Genomic DNA, 24,177 nt, shown 5'->3' with positions numbered 1-24,177 from the left:
CACATCAAGAGAAGAGCACAGGAATTTCTCCCGGAAATCCCTCAATTTGAATATTGGGAACATCTTGAAGCATCTGTTACTAAGTTGCAAGAAGCTATGGACCAAATAAAGGAAGAACAGCAAAATCAAAATAGCATGCTCTGCAAACTGCTCAGAGAACAAGAAGAGCAAGGGCGTGAACTGAAGAAATTAAAGCGTCAGAAACTATCTCTTGAAGGGCCAAGCACTCCACAGACTAAAGGGGCATCCACTTCCCAAATTCAAGGTTGTTGAGTTCTAATCTTAGCCTTAACTCTGTGATAATTGTTCTTATTTGAGTTTTACCTTAGAAGTTATAGTAGTAATTAGTATTTTGATTTTATCTCCAATTAAGCTATAATTTATTTTTCTCATCATCATTAAACATGAATAAAATAGCAGATTTTCTTTAGAATAAGGAGGCAATTTTCTTTCGAGTTTTTAATAAGAAAAATTCTAATTATTTACATGTGGTGGCAATGCTTTTTATCTTCTGAATGAATGCTTGAACAGTGCATATGTCTTTTGAATTTGATGTTTATGAATGTTAAATATGTTGGCTCTTGAAAGAATGATGAAAATGAGACATGTTATTTGATAATCTGAAAAATCATAAAAATGATTCTTGAAGCAAGAAAAAGCAGTGAATACAAAAGCTTGCAGAAAAAATAAATAAATAAATAAATAAATATAAAATAGAAAGAAAAAGAAAAAGCAAGCAGAAAAAGCCAGTAGCCCTTAAAAACCAAAAGGCAAGGGTAATAAAAAGGATCCAAGGCTTTGAGCATCAGTGGATAGGAGGGCCTAAAGGAATAAAATCCTGGCCTAAGCGGCTAAACCAAGCTGTCCCTAACCATGTGCTTGTGGCGTGAAGGTGTCAAGTGAAAACTTGAGACTGAGCAGTTAAAGTCAAGGTCCAAAGAAAAAAGAAGAGTGTGCTTAAGAACCCTGGACACCTCTAATTGGGGACTTTAGCAAAGCTGAGTCACAATCTGAAAAGGTTCACCCAATTATGTGTCTGTGGCATTTATGTATCCGGTGGTAATACTGGAAAACAAAGTGCTTAGGGCCACGGCCAAGACTCATAAAGTAGTTGTGTTCAAGAATCAACATACTGAACTAGGAGAATCAATAGCACTATCTGAATTCTAAGTTCCTATAGATGGCAATCATTCTGAGCTACAATGGATAAAGTGAGATGCCAAAACTGTTCGGAAGCAAAAAGCTACTAGTCCCGCTCATCTAATTAGAATCTGAGCTTCACTCAAAAACTCTGAGATATTATTGCTTCTTGACTTATTAGTCTTCTATTTTATTTGTCTAGTTGCTTGGGGACAAGCAACAGTTTAAGTTTGGTGTTGTGATGAGCGGATATTTTATACGCTTTTTGGGGTTAATTTCATGTAGTTTTTAGTATGTTTTAGTTAGTTTTTAGTTTATTTTCATTAGTTTTGAGGCAAAATTCATATTTCTGTACTTATACTATGAGTTTGTGTATTTTTCTGTAATTTCAGATATTTTCTGGCTGAAATTGAGGGAGCTGAGCAAAAATCTGATTCAAGCTGAAAAAGGACTGCTGATGTTGTGGGATTCTGACCTCTCTGTACTCGGAATGGATTTTCTGGAGCTACAGAAGTCCAATTGGCGCGCTTCTAATTGCGTTTGAAAGTAGACATCCAGGGCTTTCTAGCAATATATAATAGTCCATACTTTGCTCAAGGATAAACGACGTAAACTAGCGTTCAACGCCAGTTCCATGTTGTAGTTTGGCGTTCAGCGCCAGAAACAGGTTACAAGTTGGAGTTCAACACCAGAAACAGGTTACAACCTGGCGTTCAACTCCAGAAACAGCCCAGGGACGTGAGAAGCTTAAGTCTCAGTCCCAGCACATACCAAGTGGACCCCAGAAGTGGATTTCTGCACTATCTATCATAGTTTACTCATTTTCTGTAAACCTAGGTTACTAGTTTAGTATTTAAAAAACTTTTAGAGATTTATTTTGTATCTCATGACATTTTAGATCTGAACTTTGTACTCTTTGACGGCATGAGTCTCTAAACTCCATTGTTGGGGGTGAGGAGCTCTGCTGTGTCTCGATGAATTAATGCAAATATTTCTGTTTTCTATTCAAATACGCTTGTTCCTATCTAAGATGTTCATTCGCGCTTCATTATGACGAAGGTGATGATCCGTGACACTCATCACCATTCTCAACCCATGAACTGTGCCTGACAACCACCTCCGTTCTACATTAGATTGAATGAGTATCTCTTAGATTCCTTAATCAGAATCTTCGTGGTATATGCTAGAATCCATTGGCAGCATTCATGAGAATCCGGAAAGTCTAAACCTTGTCTATGGTATTCCGAGTAGGATTCAGGGATTGGATGACTGTGACGAGCTTCAAACTCGTGAGTGCTGGGCGTAGTGACAGACGCAAAAGGATAGTAAATCCTATTCCAGTACGATCGAGAACTGACAGATGATTAGCCGTGTGGTGACAGCGCACCTGGACTATTTTCACTGAGAGGACGGATGGTAGCCATTGACGACGGTGATCCACCAACACACAGCTTGCCATAGGATGAGACTTGCGTGTTTGAAGAGGAGTACAAGAGGAAAGCTGAAATTCAGATGACAAAGCATCTCCAAAACTCCAACATATTATTCATTACTGCATAACAAGTATTTATTTTATGCCTTTTTACTTTTCACAATTGAACTTACAAAACACTGTTGTTGGTATCCTGACTAAGAATAATAAGATAACCATAGTTTGCTTCAAGCCAACAATCTCCGTGGGATTCGACCCTTACTCACGTAAGGTATTACTTGGACGACCCAGTGCACTTGCTGGTTAGTTGTGCGAAGTTGTGAGAAATAGTCCATTAATATTGGCATACACAATTTCGTGCACCAATTTCTGTTGGTTTAGAGACTATATCTACAACGCGACTGTTTTTGTGAAATTCTTTACCAGCAAAAATCCCGACATCAAAATGGCGCCGTTACCGGGGAATTGCAATCGTGTGCCTTATTATTGGTTATTGTAAATATTTTTCTTTCACTTGTTTATTTTCTTTATTTTTCTCTTTTTGTTTCCATTAGCTACTATGAATTCTCACCCCTCTCGCTTTGAGTTTGGTTCTAATATTGTTGAAAGGAGTGAAAGTTATAACAGGAACATGCATCAAGGTCAGAGCAATCAAAGATGGATGGAGCCAAGAGGATCTGATCAACCCTTTAGGCAACAACACCCTCCAAGATATCGTGGAAAAGGACCATTCTACAATGCATACCCAGCTGAAAGATATGGTGGACAACCTTGTAACTATCGACAAGCCCCACCCCGTGCCTATAGACCATCCTCTCAACATGACTTTGAACCACCACACTCACAAGCTTCTCTTCACCATTCGCCACCATATGATCCTCATTTACCCCGATTCCAATCCAATTACTCCCAAACACCACCACTTCCCCATGTACCACGTCCAAATCTATCACCCCGAGAATCAGAGGTTCGCCTCAAGGAAACAGTAGATCAACTTCAAACAACCCTTCATCAACTGGAGCAAGCAATAAGTCAATTATCTTCTAGACGTTCGAACATTCAAGGACCTCCCATAACCCCATGTGGACAATCTAATGAAGGACGTAGCATGAAGGAGATATTAGAAACTCCAGTGGACAAGACAGAGCATGACTTTGTATTAGAACAAGTAGAGGAAGCTGTCATTACACAAGAAGAAGAGTTGGTTGAAGACCTAGGAGACGCTGAGCCTCCATGGGAATCCAGAGTTGTGGAGAATTCTGTCAAGGACGTTACAATTGATGCTAAGGAGGATAGTGCACAACCCCCAAAGCAAGTCTTTTATGAAGAACTAGACGGAATAATCCAAGAAGCAAGTTTCCTTGATGATGATAGTCACAAGTCAAGTTCTCCTAGTAATGAACTTGCATCAGCAAGTGAATTCTCTGAGATCGAAGAATCTTCCCCAAGTGAATATGAAGATGATGCGGAGGTAGATTTCTCCCAACCTCCCATTTATGACTTAAGTGATGAGGAAGACATATATGGCTTTGATCAGGAAATGGATACATTTGAACACTACAAGAAAAACACCCATTCAGGTACACTTGAAAAGTGTAGCCAAAAGTGAAAAAAAAAATGATGCCTTAGGCTACGGCTATGCTTTTTGGGCTACGGCTACGCTTTTTGGAGTGATTCCTATTCGGCCGTTGCCTATTCTCAAAGGCTACGCTTTTCTGCACCAAGGGCTACACTTTTGACTTTTGAGAATAGGCTACGCTTTTCAAGTGATGTTGTCCAGGACCAAAGGCTACGCTTTTTAACTTTCATTTTTCTAGAATAGGCTACGCTTTTTAACACTACTGCATCACTTGTAAAGCGTAGCCATATTGTATACCATAGTTACTTTTTATAAGCGTAGCCTTAGGTCCCTCTTTTTTTTTTGTATACTATAGCTACTCTATATAAGTGTAGCCTTAGGTCCCTCATTGTTTTTTTTTATTTTCTATATATATATATATATATATATATATATATATATATATATAATTCTAATAATTTTTTGTACAACATAATATTTAATAATATGATTATATATATAATTATGTATTTTTAATTAAATAAATTAAATATTATAAAATAAAAATAAATACACAATTATATTAAACTAAAAAATATTCTAGTAAAAGACAGCAAATACATTCTAAAGATTCACAAGCACTGTAATGTTACAATATATTAGTACATAAAACAATGGATCCAACTATCCAATTGAACAATCACTCAACAATAGAGTAAAAAAAATGAAACATGTCTAAACTACTACTTTCCATGTATCAATGAATATAAAGAGGATTACAAATTATTGTTGTATTTTGATATACTGGATTCGCACAATGCTTGCTCCTCTATTTCAGGATATCTCGAATCTTTCTTGGCGGTACTTTTATTTGATGCTGCTGCAGCCAGCTGCCAAAAGAATCACTAGTTGAGTTCTACAACAACAATATCAGAAAAGATAGTTTAGTTCATACCTCTTCAGATCGCGCTATCATGCTTGGAGGACTAACAGCTAAATAAGCATAAGCCATTAAGTCCAATGGCCAACCAGTAATCTGTATTGGAAAACATTGAGATCTGACCAAAAATAGAACAAAATAAGTTGGTAACAATTAAAGTTAAAAGTATTCATCGGAATGATATCTTAAAGGCATATCAGATAATATAAAGTCATCAAGAGAGAGTAAGAAACGAAAGGTTATGGGCTTATGGCCATTATGAAAACAAAAGCTATATCAGTAAATAAATAAAATTCTAAAAAATAACGAATTTACTTAAAAAAAATGGTAGTACATTTAGTTATTTTTCATTAGTGTTCCACAGTTCAAAAATGGAACTTGTTTGCTTTGTGCTAACTTTATCCTAGATAACAAATTCTAATCTTTCAATCTATGTTTACCTGCTCACCTGGTTAATATGGCCGATCTGTAGTAAAGACAATTCCCTTTGATAAATTATCATAATCCAAAAAGGTATCCACCTAAACCAGTGAAAAGAAACTGGAGTTAGAAAATTTCATGGGCAAAATCATAATAAGGAAATTTCTTTGGAATAGACCGTACATACTCCTAATATTATAAACCATACCCTCAAAACAGTTAAACAGAGCAGGTAGAACAACCCTCAATACTAAACCACCAAGCAACCCCATTTATTAGGATGACCAACCAAAAGACAGATCCAAGTTAACACTTGTGCATTTTAAGTAATTCAGAAAAAAGGAAAAAAAGCCACACACACACACATATCCTTCAGAAGACCAGAAAATCATAACACAGATTTCATAACCATAATAAAAAAAACTATATGAGAATTATATGGGAGCATAACAGCAATAAAAAAATGTCTATGTATAGATTCTGTTTACCCTGGTTGATTGGCTTGTTTCTGAAATGCTACATATATCTCAGTTAATAAAACATATCACGTTCTAAATAATCATCACCCTAATCAAAAGAAAGTACAGACCTCAATGAGAAAATAAAGATAGGTACCTAATGGTGACTTCATCCCAGCCTTAGTGATTTCATAAGGGATAGTAGATGGATTTTTTGTTACAAACAATTGCCGGGGAACTCCAACCTTGCCTAAAATCAAAAGCCACACACACACACACACACATATCCTTCGGAATCAAAAGTGATCAGAAGCACTAATAAAAATTAAATAAGCAAGAGTAATCGAAAGCACTAATAATATGCCTTATAATAAAAAATAATATGCATAATAAACTAAATTCACTAATGAAACCAGCAAGAGTGATCAGAAGCACTAATGAAGCAGAGCATATTTTTTAAGTTAGAATATTGAATTTAAAAATATCATGTTAAAAAGACTACTCTAACCACCACATTTAGAATGAATTAGCTCAAGAAAATATCTTGAAACGACTAAAACGGATCATCAAGGGACACCTGATACGTAAAAATTTATATTTCACGTACAACCGGCAAGTATACCGGATCGTATCATGTAATAAAACTCACTAGGAGTGAGGTCGATCCCACGAGGATTGGTAGATTAAGCAACTTTAGTTAAATGGTAGATTTAGTCAAGCAAACATAGTTTTGATTTCATGAGCATTTTGATTTTTGAACATAATTGCAAGAATTTAAATGGCAAGGAATGTAAAGAACTAGAAGATAGAAATAAAATGAAAGTAGATAACTGAAACTTAAATTGCAAGAAACTTAAATGACATCAAAGATAAATGGCAAGGAATTAAAGGGTGCAGAAAATTAAAGAACATAAGAGCAAATAGCAAGAATTAAAGGAACAAAATATAGATGACAAGAATAATAAATTGACTGAATGTAAAAGGGAATTGGGTTATGGGTAATCAACCAACTAGAAGCAAAAGAAATAAGAAGTAATGATAGAGAAGATCATTAGGGATCAGAGATGCAAGTGTTCATGAATTGATGTTAGTCAAATCCTTCTCAATCATGGGCATAGATCCATGGCAAGTGGGTAATTGAATCCCAATCTCTTGGTGATTCAATTTCTCTCCACATAACCAAATGCCACTCTCGTGATCTATTTGTTCATGAGAAGAGATGAAGCTCAAATCTAATCCAGCCACACAATTCCCATAATCTCAACCAAGGAGAGTTACATCTCACATACTAACCAAGGTGTATTGATTAAGGAAATCATGAAAGGATGAACTCTAAACTGAATTATGTGCCTCATTCCTCAAATTCACCACATAATTCATATAGATTAACCCCTCTCTCGATGGTGGTTGAATCTTTGAAGAACAAGAGTTCCCTCTTTAGATCAACCACTAAAATTGAGGAGGACAAGATGAATTCACCAATTCATTCCAACAAGCAGAGCTCCTCCCCCTAATGAAAGTGGGGTTTAGTGAGTCATTGCTCCAATTTCAACAACAATTTCCATCAACAAAAATTAAACTAAGTGTAAAAGAAAGATGATGAAGAATAGAGAAATGCTTCAAGCTTAAGAAAATGAAGAAGAGAAGTCCCAAGGAGAACCCCCCAAAATGCTCTCGGGTATACTCCCGGAAGTACCAAAAGAGTTCTCAAAATAAAGTGTTCAAAAGTGTAAAATTCTAAGTGTCAAAAAGTAAAAGTAAAAAGTCCCCTAAAGTACAAACTCAATCTCTATTTATACTAGTCCTAAAACTCTTTCAAAGATCTTCAAGTGGGCTAGCAATGTGGGCTTTCTCTTTGTTGAATTCTTGGTTCAATTGATGAACTTGCTAGCTTTTGTAAGGAATAGAGGAAACAGAGCAAGTTGGCACCAATTCTGGCCCATTGAGGGGCGTTGTTGGCAATAACTCCAGGCATAATGCACGTTGGCAACGTGCATGGCATTTTCCTGGGTGTGAGCTTTGAGACTTGGGCGTTGCTAGCCCAAGTTGTTGCTAACAACTTGCTATTCCTCCTCTTGGCTCTATTTTCATGCTAGATGTAGCCCAGAATTTGAGTGTCAACCTTCTGCTTCAATATGGACTATTATACATCATTGGAAAGCTCTTGATGTCTACTTTCCAATGCTACTGGAATCACCTCAATTGGACTTTCCTAGCTCAAGTTATGCTTCCTCAAAGAAGGTAAGGTTAAGCTGCCAAGTTGTTGTCAAAAACGCACCTTCACTTCCAAGTTGGCAACGTGCCCGTGCCTAGCCTCCCAAGGCAAGGATTTGGGGCTGGCGTTGTTGCAAAACACGCCCCCTTGCTAGCACGTTGGCAACGTGCTCGTGCCCCACTCCAAGGCTCATCTCTAGCCTTCTTAAATTCAACTTCATGTTCTTGTTTTTAGGGCCTAAAGGTGACTCTGGTTTGGCTTCAATTTTATGCTCCACCATAGACTATTATATATGGTTGGAAAGCTCTAAATGTTAGCTTTCCAACGCAACTGGAAGCACTCAATTTGGATCTCTGTAGCTCAAGATATCTTCCATTGAAGTGGACATGGTCAGGCTGCCTTGTTGGAGTTGTTGTGGATAACGCCCCTATATTCCAAGTTAGCAACGTGCATCACAATTTTTCACCATCCAAAGCTTCCTGGCGTTGTTGCCAAACACGCCAATGCTTTCTTGAGTTGGCAACGTGCTCGAGCCTTCTTTCCTAGCTCCAAATATTGCTTCCCACGTTGGCCTTGAACACGCCTATAGAAGCTGGCGTTGGCAACGTGGTTGGCACTCCTCCCTGACGTTAGCAACTTGGATGGTGCCATGTCTTGGCGTTGGCAACGTGAATGATGCATGTCCCTGGCGTTGGCAATGTGAGTGGTGCATGTCCCTGGCGTTGGCAACTTGAATGGTGCATGTCCCTGGCGTTGGCAACTTGAATGGTGCATGTCCCTGGCGTTGGCAACTTGAATGGTGCATGTCCTTGGCGTTGGCAACTTGAATGGTGCATGTCCCTGGCGTTGGCAACGTGAGTGGTGCATGTCCCTGGCGTTGGCAACTTGAATGGTGCATGTCCTTGGCGTTGGCAACTTGGCTGGCACCCAAGACTTGGTGCCTAGCCAAGCAACCATTTCTGGCGTTGCCTTGAATAACGCCAGTGAAGTAGCACGTTGGCAACGTGTTCGAGCTTGCTTCCTATGGTGCCAAAGTTGTTTGCTACGTTGCCAAGGAACACGCCTTCATATCTTGGCGTTGGCAACGTGCACCTCCTTTTCCTGGGCCAAACCTTGCTTGTGTGGCGTTGCCTAGGGACACGCCTATAGTTCCTGGCGTTGGCAACGCCCTCGAGCTCCTCTTCAAGGCTTCATTTTTGTTGCCTGGCGTTGGCAACGCCCTTTTGGAGTTAGCAACGCCCTTGGTAACTTCATTCTTGCTCCAGGGCTGCCTTATATTGTTGGGCGTTGCTCTCAAACACTCACCTTATTCTTCAAGTTGGCAACGCCAACTTTGCTTCCAAAGCTGTCTGGCGTTGTCCATAAAAACGCACCCTATTCCCAAGTTGGCAACGCCAACTTTGCTTCTTTGGTTGCCTGGCGTTGCCTTCAACAACGCCTCCTTTTCCCAAGTTGGCAATGCCAACTTCTTGCCCAGCTTGCATCATTCTTGCTTCCATGCTTCCTTGTTTCATCACCTATCATTAACAAAGGAAATAGCTTTAAAGTCTTACCAATTCATGCAATAAATTCCATGAGATTCATTCATACTCATTCATGTATATATTCCTTAAATCATTTGCATGAATTTGGCTAGAATCAACATGTTCCTTAGTATTCTCATGCATGAAAACAAACTCATAAAAGGACTTGTTTATTTAGAGAAAATGAGTGAAATCAAGCTAAAATCAACTAAACTAACTAGCTAATATATCAAATATGCAATTGCATCACAACACCAAACTTAAAGTGTTGCTTGTCCTCAAGCAAAATATAAAAGCTTTGTCACAAGAATCTAAGATGTAAGACTTGAATGTTCTACCAGAGAGTAATTTTTCATTGAGCATGTCATCCTCACTTGTGTGGTCATTAATTTATTGTAATTGAACACAGTTACTCAACTTTCTCAATTAAAATGCTTGCTTCAATACTAAATTGGTTAACTTCACTAGACCTTTTCTATTATCACAGCACATGATCCTTGAACCATTCTTTACTTGATGCTTTTCTCCCTTTTTTTATATTCCTTCCTATTTCGAACAAGCTCGAAATCTTGTCTTAAGGCGGCTCTTTAGCATAAGTTTTCAATCAACAATCCCAAACCAGTTGGTTCAAGTTGTTAAGTGTTGAGACACTCTTAAAGATTTACTAACTCAAGCCTCTTTCCTTAACACATTCAATCACAGGCATATAACATTGAAATTTTATTTGGATAGTGGTGTCCAGCACCTCTTTGGGTTGCTAAATGTTCTGTTATAGAGCTACTCTTGATTGTGAGTTTTCAATCGATAATCCCGAGTTAGTTAACTCAAGTTACCGGGTGATGAAGCACCCCTCGGATTTACTAGCCCAAGTATGTCTCTTAACATCAATCACCACAGACACATATCCAAATTTGTCATTGATGCCTAGCCTTTCATTCTTTGTTTTCTGTTTTCTTTATTGTCAAGGTTATTTGTGCTTTTACTTATAAGGTCTTTGTGATCCTCAACCAAACTAGTCTTGTATAAACAAGCATTCTTTTGAATTTCTTGAGCCTTGGTTCTTTCACAATAAAAGTACTAGCACTTTTCTTATGGGACAACATGATCCTTCTTAAGCTAGATTTCTCTCTGTTCTTGCTCAAACTACATCTTTTATTCCATTGACAAGTAAAAGTACTTAAGACAAGCAACCATTCCAATCTTGTGAGTAGTGATGCATGGAATGGGCAACATAAAAGATAATGCTTCAAAAAGAAAAAAAATGCATCTTAGAAGGTATACCATATTTCAGACATACATCTTCTTTATTTAATAAAACATAAAGAAAAACAAAGGAACTTCACCACCTTTAGTCTTCATGTCCCTTTTCCCTTGCTTGATTCTCCTTGCTTTCCTTTCCCTTTTGGATCTTCTTTCTTTTTCTTTCTCAGCTCTCCTTGTTGTTTTGTTGTTGAATCTCCCTTCGGATCTTCTTTCTTTTTACTTCTCAGCTCTCCTTGTTGTTTTGTTGGTGTACCCCCCTCTTCTCTTGGCCATACTCCTGAGCTTATCATTGTCTCCTTTAGCCTCTGTTGATTAAATCTCACCCTTGCAAGTTCCTGCTCTTCAAATATCTTGCGAGCTTCATTAAAGGTTTTAATTTGTGGGTTGAGTAATGGGGGTGTAGAACAGAGGTAGCTGAGCTTTTCTTGGGTGCATATATCATAGTCAAGTCTGTCCTTATGCCTGGCTTCCCTGAACATTCTGCTTTCATTGAAGTCTTTGTGAAATGCATCATGTCTAGCATCCAACCTATGGAGAAGCTCCCTTTGCTGAGCTTGCTCTTTCCTTAGTTGAGCTTGTTCTTCTATTACTTTCTCCATGGCTTTTCCGTATTCGACAGTTGAATTATTGATGGCTTCTTGCATCTTGGCATATTGTTCTTGTTGTAGTTCCATCATGTGTGTTTGGTATTCATTTTGTTGGTTCATCCATTGAACTTGAATACCTCTTTGTTGATCCATCAATTGCCAAAGGTCCCTTTGTTGTTGAGCTTGTTCCTCTTGGCTTCTTTGAATTTGTGAGTATTGCCCAGAGATTCCTTCCAAGGCGGCTTGGAGTTGATTCATGTTCAAGGTGTGGGATTCATCCATTTCTTGAGGCTCCTCCTCTTGTCTTACTTCTTTCCTTTTCTTCCTTCTTGCTAAAGGTTGCCTTTCCAATTGGGTTGTGGTGATAAATTCCAACCTTTCTCGGGTGAGAGGCTTTCCAATAGAGACCAAATCAGTTTCTCCAAATTCTTCAAGAGGCACTCCAGCTTCTTCACATAGGCGCAGAATAGTACTAGGATATCCTAGCCAGCTGTCCTGTTTGACTTTTTGAGCTATGTCAATGATGTTCTTGGCTATAATGTCTCCAACATTAATTTCCCCTCCTTTCATTATACAATGGATCATTATTGCTCTATTCACCGTTACCTCAGAATTATTTGAAGTGGACATCAATGATCTCCTCACTATGTCATGCCATCCTTTTGCTTGAGGTATGAGATCACCTCTCCGAAGTTTGAGTGGTTGTCCAAGTGAATCAAACACCCAATCCGTGCCTACCCTGCATAAGTCGCTCACCACATCCATGTATTTTGGGTCATTTTCAACCCTTTCTTCATAGCTAGCTCGTTTGAACTGTTTTTGCTTGACCTTTAGCACCCTGTTGATGGTGTCCGGGCTAAAATCAACAGTCACACCTCTTACATAACTCATGTATGGTTCTTCATCATCATATTCTCTTATCACATTAGTGTAGAACTCATGGATGAGAAGCATGCTCACTTCTTGAGGTTGGTCACAGAGAAGCTCCCATCCCCTTTTTCTGATTATTTTTTGTATCTCAGGGTATTCATCTTTCTTTAGCTTGAAAGGTAACTCCGGAACAACATCTTTGCTTGACATCCAACTAAAGATGCGCTCATTATGCTTGGATTTGAATCTTCTTTCATCAAAGGTGTCTTGTCCTTCATCTCCTCTCCTATCCCTTGATGATGAGGCCATTGAAATTCACTTGCAAGGGTTGAATCTTCCACACCAAACTTAGATGAATGCTTGTCCTCAAGCATAAAGAGAATACTTGAGAAAGGGGGAGGTATATGACGAGCAAGGTGGCTTAGAGAAGATAGAAGAAGATGGTGAGGATGGGGTGGTGTGTTTCGGTTATGTGGAGGGGTGTGAGGTTTCAAGAGTTTTGTTGGGTAAAGATGAGGTTCAAGGCTAGAATTTGTGGAATATGGACTAGGTTGGAGGTTGAGTATGCGTTTGGGTAATGAAATGAGGTTATGGGGTAAAAGAATGAGTGATGAAGAATGAGGTTTGATGAATATGGTTGAAGTATTTAAAGTGAACTTTGGTGAGGATGCATGGTTCTAGTGACATTTAAGGCTCGGTCATGGCATGGGGAGCATGCTTCCTTGTGCCCAATGCATGTTGAGTTGTTTTTCCCATGCACAAAGTTCAAAACTCATGTGACTTCCCTTCCTTGTGTATCCGTGACTTCACTCACCAAGATTCCCCATCACTTCTTCCTTTCTTTCATTATATGCTTCCAAGATTCCCCATCACTTCTTTCTTTCTTTCCTGCAACAAAATTCCAAAAGCTTGAGATTCTTAAAGTGACATTAATAGCTAAAAACTTATGATGATATTCCTATGCAAAATTGACTAAACTAAAATTAAAATTTATGAATTGATTCCCTAATCTATTTTTTCTAGCATTAATAATGCAAGTAAAGACACCAAACTTAGTTTGTGACTAAGTGTTCTATGGAATTAATTCCAAAGATAGCCACATCAAATTTAGTATTTTTTCTTCATTATATGCTATTTCACGTTTTTTTTTTAACTAAAATAAATGACTATACTTTTATAGTCTAGCATTTTCGTGTATGTATGGACACCAAACTTAGTTTGTGGCTAAGTGTTGTGGAACACACTTTTGCCAAGGTTGGCCACACCAAACTTAGTGCCTTGCATACACCATGTACTAGTCTACTTAATCATTATTGGTTACTCAAATATGAAAATAAAAGACTCCCTGTGCATGGGTTGCCTCCCATGAAGCGCTTTGTTTATTGTCCTTAGCTCGACATTGCAACTTCTTTGCTCATGTTAAGAGTTGCACACTCTCTTCCTTGCTCCAAGGGCCACCAAAATAGTGCTTCACCCTATGCCCATTAGCTGTGAAGGTTTGTTTTGAGGCTTCATCAAGTAACTCAACATAGCCATGAGGTGATACTTTGGTGATGGTGTATGGACCAGTCCATCTAGACCTCAGCTTCCCAGGGAAGATCTTCAATCTTGAATTGAATAACAACACCTTTTGGCCTGGTTCAAATGTTCTTTGAGAGATCCTCTTATCATGCCATCTCTTTGCTCTCTCTTTGTATATTTTGGCATTTTCATATGCCTCCAATCTGAACTCCTCAAGTTCATTGAGTTGTAGCAACCTCTTCTCTCCTGCTGCTTGAGCATCTAAATTTAGAAGTTTGGTGGCCCAAAAGGCCTTATGTTCAAGCTCCACAGGGAGGTGGCATGCCTTTCCATACACCAGCTGGAATGGAGATTTTCCTATGGGTGTCTTGAAGGCTGTCCTATATGCCCAAAGTGCATCATCCAGCTTCCTAACCCAATCCTTTCTTGTTGTTCCCACAGTTTTCTCCAAGATCCTTTTTAGCTCTCTGTTGGCAAGTTCTGCTTGTCCATTGGTTTGTGGGTGGTATGGTGTGGCCACTTTGTGAGTAACACCATATTTGTGAAGTAGAGAGTTTAGTTGCTTGTTGCAGAAGTGGCTTCCCCCATCACTTATGAGTCCTTTGGGCACTCCAAATCTAGTGAAGATGTTCTTCTTGAGGAATTGCAAGACCACGTTGGTATCACATGTGGTGGTGGCTATTGCTTCTACCCATTTGGAGACATACTCTACTGCTACCAAGATGTATTTGAACGTGTAGGATGGAGGAAAAGGTCCCATGAAATCTATTCCCCACAGATCAAAGAGTTTCACTTCCAAAATGAACTTCTGAGGCATCTCATTTTTCTTTGACAAACCCCCTGTTCTTTGACATTCATTGCATTGGCTCACAAACTCCCTAGCATCCTTGAAGATTGAAGGCCAATAGAAACCACTTTGAAGGACCTTTGCAGCAGTTCTTTCAGCCCCAAAATGACCACCATAGCTAGAGTTGTGACAATGCCATAGTATGTCCTTCATCTCACCTTCTGACACACATCTTCTTATCATTCCATCTGGGCATCTTTTGAACAAGAATGGTTCATCCCAGAAGAAGAACTTAGCCTCATGTAGCAGCTTCTTGACTTGTTGTTTTGTGTACTCTTGTGGAATGATTCTCCCCGCCTTGTAGTTGGCCATATCTGCAAACCAAGGGACATGTTGAATGTGCAAGAGGTGTTCATCTGGAAATTCTTCATTTATTGATGGAAGGTTGTCTTGGTAAGCATCTTGTGGTACCCTTGATAAGTGATCAGCAACTTGATTTTCATTGCCCTTTCTATCTTTGATCTCAATGTCAAACTCTTGTAGGAGTAGCACCCATCTGATTAGCCTTGGTTTTGCATCCTGTTTTGACATAAGATACTTAAGAGCAGCATGGTCAGTATACACTAAGACTTTAGATCCAATCAAATATTGTCTAAACTTATCAAAAGCATATACCACAGCTAGTAGCTCTTTCTCTGTTGTGGTGTAGTTTCTTTGAGCTTCATTCAATACCTTACTTGCATAGTAGATAACATGAAGCTTCTTTTCCTTCCTCTGCCCCAACACAGCACCAATTTCAAGGTTACTTGCATCACACATGAGTTCAAAAGGTAGTCCCCAACTTGGGGGTGTGATTATTGGTGCTGTGGTGAGCTTAGCCTTTAGAGTTTCAAAAGCATGTTTGCATTCATCATCAAAGATAAAAGGATTGTCTACCACCAACAAATTGCTTAGTGGCTTTGCTATTTTGGAAAAATCTTTGATGAATCTCCTATAGAATCCAGCATGTCCTAAGAAACTTCTAACGGCTTTCACACTAGTTGGCAAAGGAAGTTTTTCTATAATTTCTACTTTTGCCTTGTCAACTTCTATACCCTTTCTTGAAATTTTATGACCAAGAACAATGCCTTCGGGTACCATGAAATGGCACTTCTCCCAATTCAAAACTAAATTGGTTTCTTAGCATCTTTTCAAGACTAAGGTAAGATGGTGCAAGCAAGTATTGAAGGAATCACCAAAAACAGAGAAATCATCCATAAATATTTCAATAAATTTTTCTACCATGTCTGAGAATATTGATAGCATGCATCTTTGAAAGGTAGCTGGGGCATTACAAAGTCCAAATGGCATTCTCCTATATGCAAAGACTCCAAAGGGACAAGTAAAGGAGGTCTTCTCTTGATCCATGGGGTCAACCACTATCTGGTTATATCCAGAATATCCATCAAGAAAACAGTAGTAAGCATGGCCAGCCAACCTTTCAAGCATCTGGTCAATGAAAGGGAGAGGAAAGTGGTCTTTTCGTGTAGCATCATTCAGCCTCCTATAGTCTATGCACATTCTCCACCCTGTCACTGTTCGTGTTGGGATAAGCTCATTCTTCTCATTAACAATGACAGTCATTCCCCCTTTCTTGGGTACTACTTGCACTGGACTGACCCACGGGCTGTCAGATATAGGGTAGATGATCCCAGCTTTACACAACTTCAAGACTTCCTTTTGAACAACCTCCTTCATTGTAGGATTCAATCTTCTTTGGGGTTGTACCACCGGTTTGGAACCCTCCTCTAAGAGTATCTTGTGCATGCATACGGCAGGGCTTATACCTTTCAAATCATCAATGGTCCATCCCAATGCCTCTTTGTGAGCTTTCAATACTACAAGGAGCTTTTCTTCTTCCTCTGCACTCAATGTGGAATTGATGATCACTGGGAAGCTGTCCTTCTCACCAAGGAATGCATATTTGAGATGAGGAGGTAGTGGTTTCAACTCTTGTTGTGGTGCCTCTTCTTTCGTAGCTTCACTTGGTTCCTCTGATGCTTCCAATTTGTTCTCTTCTTGTCCCTTGATGTTATGGACTTCTTCTTGTTTCACTTGATGGTTTGTATCAAGTACTTCTTCAACCAATGAATCCACTACATCAATCCTCATGCAACTTTCTTTCTCAACGGGGTGTTGCATTGCTTTGAAGACATTTATGGTCATTTGTTCATCATGCACTCTGAAAATCATCTCTCCCTTTTCCACATCAATGATTGTTCTAGCTGTAGCCAAGAAGAGTCTACCAAGAATGACTGAATTGTTTCCCTCTTCATCCATGTCTAGGACCATAAAATCAGCTGGGAATATGAAGTTTCCCACCTTCACCAAGAGGTTCTCAACTACTCCATTTGGTATCTTGATGGATCTGTCAGCAAGTTGGAGTGACATCCTTGTGGGCTTAAGCTCTTCAATCATCATTTTCTTCATCATGGTAAGGGGCATTAGGTTAATGCTTGCTCCCAGGTCACAAAGTAATTTGTCCACGGCCATGCTCCCAATCGTGCAGGGTATGAGGAAGCTGCCAGGGTCTTTGAGTTTTGGGGGTAGCCCTTTTTGAATGATGGCACTACACTCTTGATTGAGAATCACCGTTTCTTTTTCTTGCCAACTTCTCTTCTTGGTGATCAATTCCTTAAGAAACTTTGCATATAATGGCATCTGTTCTAGAGCTTCTGCCAATGGGATGTTGATTTCAAGTTTCTTGAAGATTTCTAAGAACCTTGGGAATTGTTGGTCCTTTGCTCCTTTGTGTATCCTAGTTGGGTACGGAAGCTTGGGTACATAGGCTTTTACTCCTTCATTCTTGTTTTCTTGTTGTGGATTCACACTCTCCTTGCCATCACGGTTGCCTCCTTGACTTGGTGGATTGCCTTGTGGCTTGGTAGCCTCTTTGCCTTTGTTAGCTGTTGAATCCTTTTCTTCATTCTGCCTCTCCACTGTGTCTTGCTCTTTGGGTTTTGTTGCTTCTTTATTTGAACTTTCACCAACTACCTTGCCACTTCTTAACTGCAGAGCTTTACATTCTTCTCTTGGGTTGGGTATTGTATCACTTGGGAGAACATTGGTTGGTCGCTCAGCTTGTTTGGCTAATTGTCCCACTTGTCTCTCAATATTCTTCATGATGACCTCATGTTCCTTGTGTCCCTTGGCTAAGGCTTGAGTGGTTTGAGCAAGTGCTTGCAAGGTTGCTTCAAGACTTGCAATTCTGGTCTCATGATGGTCAATTGGGGGTATGATGGGGGTTGATTGTTGTTGGAAGTTGTTGGGTGGATTAGTGTGGTAGTTCTGTGTGTTGGACGTTGGTGCAGGGAAATTGTTTTGGTGAGTTTGTGAATTATTATGGGGGTGTTGATATGTGTTTTGTGTTTTTCTATATTGGTTAGTGTTGGTGGCATGATGATTTTGGTTGTTTGTGTTACGGTTGTGGTTGTGGTTGTTGTTCTTTTGCCAATGGTTTTCACCCCACCTTAGATTGGGATGATTTTTCCAAGAGGAGTTGTATGTATCACCATGAAATTCATCCTGAGAATTTGAAGTATTTTGCATGTATTGAACTTGTTCTTGTGGCTGTTCAATAGTGGTCCCTTCACCTTGGCCCCATTCAAGTGATGGTTGATTTGTTGTGTTCACTGATGCAAGTTGCATGCCATCCATTCTTTTTGTTATCAGCTCCATTTGTTGTTGGATTTGTTGGTGCATTAACTTGTTCTGTGCCAAGATAGCATCAACACCTTCAAGCTCCATTACACCTTTCTTTGGGGTCGGATTATGCTGCCTCTCTGATGAGTAATAATACTGATTGTTTGCCACAATCTTAATGAGGTCTTGAGCCTCCTCAGCAGTTTTCATCATGTTGAGTGATCCTCCTGATGAGTAATCTAGTCCTTTCCTTGCTTCTGGACTTAGGCCTTCATAGAAGTTTTGGAGTTTGACCCAATCACTAAACATGTCAGGTGGGCATCTTCTCATTAGTGCCTTGTACCTTTCCCAGGCTTCATATAATGACTCCCCATCCATTTGCCTAAAAGTCTGAACCTCTGTCTTCAACTTGATGATCTTTTGAGGTGGGTAGAACTTTGCTAGAAATTTGCTCATCACTTCATTCCAATCATTGAGGCTTTCCTTGGGGAATGACTCTAGCCATTGAGTGGCTTTGTCCCTCAAAGAAAATGGAAATAGTAACAACTTGTAGACATCTGGATGCACTCCATTTGTCTTCACTGTATTGCATATCCTCAGAAAAACAGACAAATGTTGATTTGGGTCTTCAAGAGGTCCCCCTCCATAGGAGCAGTTGTTTTGTACCAACGTGATGAGTTGGGGTTTTAACTCAAAATTATTGGCCTGAACTGGAGGAGTGGCAATGCTGCTCCCACAATGTCTTGGATCAGGGATGGTGTAAGAAGAAAGCACCCTTCTAGGTGGTCTATCATTGTTGTTGACCCCTCCAGGATTGTGCATCTCATCCTCCATGACTTGATCTTCTCCCTCTGAATCCTCTTCACCAACTATTCCCTTTCCTCTTTCTGCTCTCCTTATCCTTCGGCGGGTTCTCTCGTCCTCAGTATTAAGTCTATTAGCTCCTGACATACACAAACAAAACCAAAATCACAAGTGAAATATTCTAGGAATAGAGTGGAATTGGAGTTAGTGAAACAAAGTATCAAACAGTTAGTGGGCTTAATAAAAACATAAAAAAAATGCTTAATCTAAACCACCTTTCACTTAATCATTGTCAATCTTTTCCAATCCCCTGCAACGGCGCCAAAAACTTGATACGTAAAAATTTATATTTCACGTACAACCGGCAAGTATACCGGATCGTATCAAGTAATAAAACTCACTAGGAGTGAGGTCGATCCCACGAGGATTGGTAGATTAAGCAACTTTAGTTAAATGGTAGATTTAGTCAAGCAAACATAGTTTTGATTTCATGAGCATTTTGATTTTTGAACATAATTGCAAGAATTTAAATGGCAAGGAATGTAAAGAACTAGAAGATAGAAATAAAATGAAAGTAGATAACTGAAACTTAAATTGCAAGAAACTTAAATGACATCAAAGATAAATGGCAAGGAATTAAAGGGTGCAGAAAATTAAAGAACATAAGAGCAAATAGCAAGAATTAAAGGAACAAAATATAGATGACAAGAATAATAAATTGACTGAATGTAAAAGGGAATTGGGTTATGGGTAATCAACCAACTAGAAGCAAAAGAAATAAGAAGTAATGATAGAGAAGATCATTAGGGATCAGAGATGCAAGTGTTCATGAATTGATGTTAGTCAAATCCTTCTCAATCATGGGCATAGATCCATGGCAAGTGGGTAATTGAATCCCAATCTCTTGGTGATTCAATTTCTCTCCACATAACCAAATGCCACTCTCGTGATCTATTTGTTCATGAGAAGAGATGAAGCTCAAATCTAATCCAGCCACACAATTCCCATAATCTCAACCAAGGAGAGTTACATCTCACATACTAACCAAGGTGTATTGATTAAGGAAATCATGAAAGGATGAACTCTAAACTGAATTATGTGCCTCATTCCTCAAATTCACCACATAATTCATATAGATTAACCCCTCTCTCGATGGTGGTTGAATCTTTGAAGAACAAGAGTTCCCTCTTTAGATCAACCACTAAAATTGAGGAGGACAAGATGAATTCACCAATTCTTTCCAACAAGCAGAGCTCCTCCCCCTAATGAAAGTGGGGTTTAGTGAGTCATTGCTCCAATTTCAACAACAATTTCCATCAACAAAAATTAAACTAAGTGTAAAAGAAAGATGATGAAGAATAGAGAAATGCTTCAAGCTTAAGAAAATGAAGAAGAGAAGTCCCAAGGAGAACCCCCCAAAATGCTCTCGGGTATACTCCCGGAAGTACCAAAAGAGTTCTCAAAATAAAGTGTTCAAAAGTGTAAAATTCTAAGTGTCAAAAAGTAAAGGTAAAAAGTCCCCTAAAGTACAAACTCAATCTCTATTTATACTAGTCCTAAAACTCTTTCAAAGATCTTCAAGTGGGCTAGCAATGTGGGCTTTCTCTTTGTTGAATTCTTGGTTCAATTGATGAACTTGCTAGCTTTTGTAAGGAATAGAGGAAACAGAGCAAGTTGGCACCAATTCTGGCCCATTGAGGGGCGTTGTTGGCAATAACTCCAGGCATAATGCACGTTGGCAACGTGCATGGCATTTTCCTGGGTGTGAGCTTTGAGACTTGGGCGTTGCTAGCCCAAGTTGTTGCTAACAACTTGCTATTCCTCCTCTTGGCTCTATTTTCATGCTAGATGTAGCCCAGAATTTGAGTGTCAACCTTCTGCTTCAATATGGACTATTATACATCATTGGAAAGCTCTTGATGTCTACTTTCCAATGCCACTGGAATCACCTCAATTGGACTTTCCTAGCTCAAGTTATGCTTCCTCAAAGAAGGTAAGGTTAAGCTGCCAAGTTGTTGTCAAAAACGCACCTTCACTTCCAAGTTGGCAACGTGCCCGTGCCTAGCCTCCCAAGGCAAGGATTTGGGGCTGGCATTGTTGCAAAACACGCCCCCTTGCTAGCACGTTGGCAACGTGCTCGTGCCCCACTCCAAGGCTCATCTCTAGCCTTCTTAAATTCAACTTCATGTTCTTGTTTTTAGGGCCTAAAGGTGACTCTGGTTTGGCTTCAATTTTATGCTCCACCATAGACTATTATATATGGTTGGAAAGCTCTAAATGTTAGCTTTCCAACGCAACTGGAAGCACTCAATTTGGATCTCTGTAGCTCAAGATATCTTCCATTGAAGTGGACATGGTCAGGCTGCCTTGTTGGTGTTGTTGTGGATAACGCCCCTATATTCCAAGTTAGCAACGTGCATCACAATTTTTCACCATCCAAAGCTTCCTGGCGTTGTTGCCAAACACGCCAATGCTTTCTTGAGTTGGCAACGTGCTCGAGCCTTCTTTCCTAGCTCCAAATATTGCTTCCCACGTTGGCCTTGAACACGCCTATAGAAGCTGGCGTTGGCAACGTGGTTGGCACTCCTCCCTGACGTTAGCAACTTGGATGGTGCCATGTCTTGGCGTTGGCAACGTGAATGATGCATGTCCCTGGCGTTGGCAACTTGAATGGTGCATGTCCTTGGCGTTGGCAACTTGAATGGTGCATGTCCCTGGCGTTGGCAACTTGAATGGTGCATGTCCTTGGCGTTGGCAACTTGAGTGGTGCATGTCCTTGGCGTTGGCAACTTGAATGGTGCATGTCCTTGGCGTTGGCAACGTGAGTGGTGCATGTCCCTGGCGTTGGCAACTTGAATGGTGCATGTCCTTGGCGTTGGCAACTTGGCTGGCACCCAAGACTTGGTGCCTAGCCAAGCAACCATTTCTGGCGTTGCCTTGAATAACGCCAGTGAAGTAGCACGTTGGCAACGTGTTCGAGCTTGCTTCCTATGGTGCCAAAGTTGTTTGCTACGTTGCCAAGGAACACGCCTTCATATCTTGGCGTTGGCAACGTGCACCTCCTTTTCCTGGGCCAAACCTTGCTTGTGTGGCGTTGCCTAGGGATACGCCTATAGTTCCTGGCGTTGGCAACGCCCTCGAGCTCCTCTTCAAGGCTTCATTTTTGTTGCCTGGCGTTGGCAACGCCCTTTTGGAGTTAGCAACGCCCTTGGTAACTTCATTCTTGCTCCAGGGCTGCCTTATATTGTTGGGCGTTGCTCTCAAACACTCACCTTATTCTTCAAGTTGGCAACGCCAACTTTGCTTCCAAAGCTGTCTGGCGTTGTCCATAAAAACGCACCCTATTCCCAAGTTGGCAACGCCAACTTTGCTTCTTTGGTTGCTTGGCGTTGCCTTCAACAACGCCTCCTTTTCCCAAGTTGGCAACGCCAACTTCTTGCCCAGCTTGCATCATTCTTGCTTCCATGCTTCCTTGTTTCATCACCTATCATTAACAAAGGAAATAGCTTTAAAGTCTTACCAATTCATGCAATAAATTCCATGAGATTCATTCATACTCATTCATGTATATATTCCTTAAATCATTTGCATGAATTTGGCTAGAATCAACATGTTCCTTAGTATTCTCATGCATGAAAACAAACTCATAAAAGGACTTGTTTATTTAGAGAAAATGAGTGAAATCAAGCTAAAATCAAATAAACTAACTAGCTAATATATCAAATATGCAATTGCATCAACACCACATTTAGTATGTAATTTCTCATTGTGTAACTGAATGCCTTCCTTTATTTAAACCTAGGAATTCTAATGATGCGTCATCTTCCAATCTAATTGGTTATTACAATATTTGACAAATTGCAATGAGCCACGAAAATACTGCAGCATATATAATCCACATGAAACAAAAATAATTAACATGAAATCAGTAAACTACTCTAGACAAATGAATAATAGTCCCCATTAGTACTTGATTTTTGTTTATTAGAACATTACCATTTACCACTACAAAGTAAACTGTGCTGATTAAGAAAGCAACAATCATTCACATACAGATCCAAGAATCAAGCAGCTGACTGGTCAATAAGCATACTCAATGGAAAGGTTTCTACCATTTAATCACCAAATACAACTAAAATCAATATCTAACTATTCTAACCCTTACCTCTTTGTTGATCAAATACACAAGACTTGTCTCTGTTTTTCTCTTGAGCCCAAACCTTAACCGTTCCAAGAACCAGAACTTTGGTTACATTTCACAAGGCCATTCGACCAAATTAAACACAGAGGAGAGAAAATCACTCACCTCTCTTTGCTTGTGGTGGTAGTTGTGTTAACAGAAATTGAATAAACTGAAAAAAAAATGGAGCAAGAGAATTATCAAAATTTTGAATTAGAGGAGAAAAGAAAGAAGATGAAGTCGCTGTCCTCACCTAGCAAAGAAACTCGAAGAACAGTTGGGTGAGTGGAACGCAGCTCCCTCTTAAGCTTCAGTCAGCTCCCTCCTTGGCCATCATTCTCTTTCTCTTGGTGCTATGGTTGATGAAGAGCCAAAAACTTGAAGAACACTCCTGTTTTTGCTCCCTGGTTCTTTGGCTATTCCTCTGTTCCTTGCCCTCTCTCTACTATCTGTGAATTCATGAGGGAGACAGACAGAGACAGACAGAGAATGGCCCTCCATTCCTCCTCTGATTTCTGAACGTGAAATCTTGTTGACCCTGCCATTCAATATTCAATATTAGGGCAACCACTTGATAAACTTTGACTTCACTAGTTCATTAATTCACCATCTACACCCACATTTAGATCCTTCTGCAACTCACCTGATTAGTACGACCATTGCTATACTTATGAACAATACTTATCTTCAAGAAATGGAAAAGAGCTACAATAGGGGACTGAACCGACCACTTAGAATTTAGAAACATGCAAGATTACAGCTCTTGAATCAAATTCCTTCCTATCAAGTTCTTCAAGA

At 39.6% G+C, this 24,177-nt stretch overlaps 1 long non-coding RNA gene across 1 annotated transcript; it reads right to left on the bottom strand.

The window, feature by feature from the left end:
- Window positions 1-6,121: 6,121 nt before the first annotated feature.
- Window positions 6,122-23,826, bottom strand: LOC130961651 (uncharacterized). Its single transcript, XR_009079603.1, has 4 exons — window positions 23,633-23,826; window positions 23,506-23,551; window positions 23,365-23,419; window positions 6,122-6,198 (listed from the first exon to the last, which is right to left on the bottom strand). It is a non-coding gene; the product is annotated as an uncharacterized LOC130961651 (long non-coding RNA).
- Window positions 23,827-24,177: the final 351 nt, after the last annotated feature.

The sequence above is a fragment of the Arachis stenosperma genome, chromosome 2 (assembly GCF_014773155.1).
Source record: "Arachis stenosperma cultivar V10309 chromosome 2, arast.V10309.gnm1.PFL2, whole genome shotgun sequence".
In the NCBI taxonomy this organism is placed as follows: domain Eukaryota; kingdom Viridiplantae; phylum Streptophyta; class Magnoliopsida; order Fabales; family Fabaceae; genus Arachis; species Arachis stenosperma.
The sequence above is the reverse complement of the archived record's forward strand: the minus strand, read 5'-3'. Positions and strand labels throughout refer to the sequence as shown.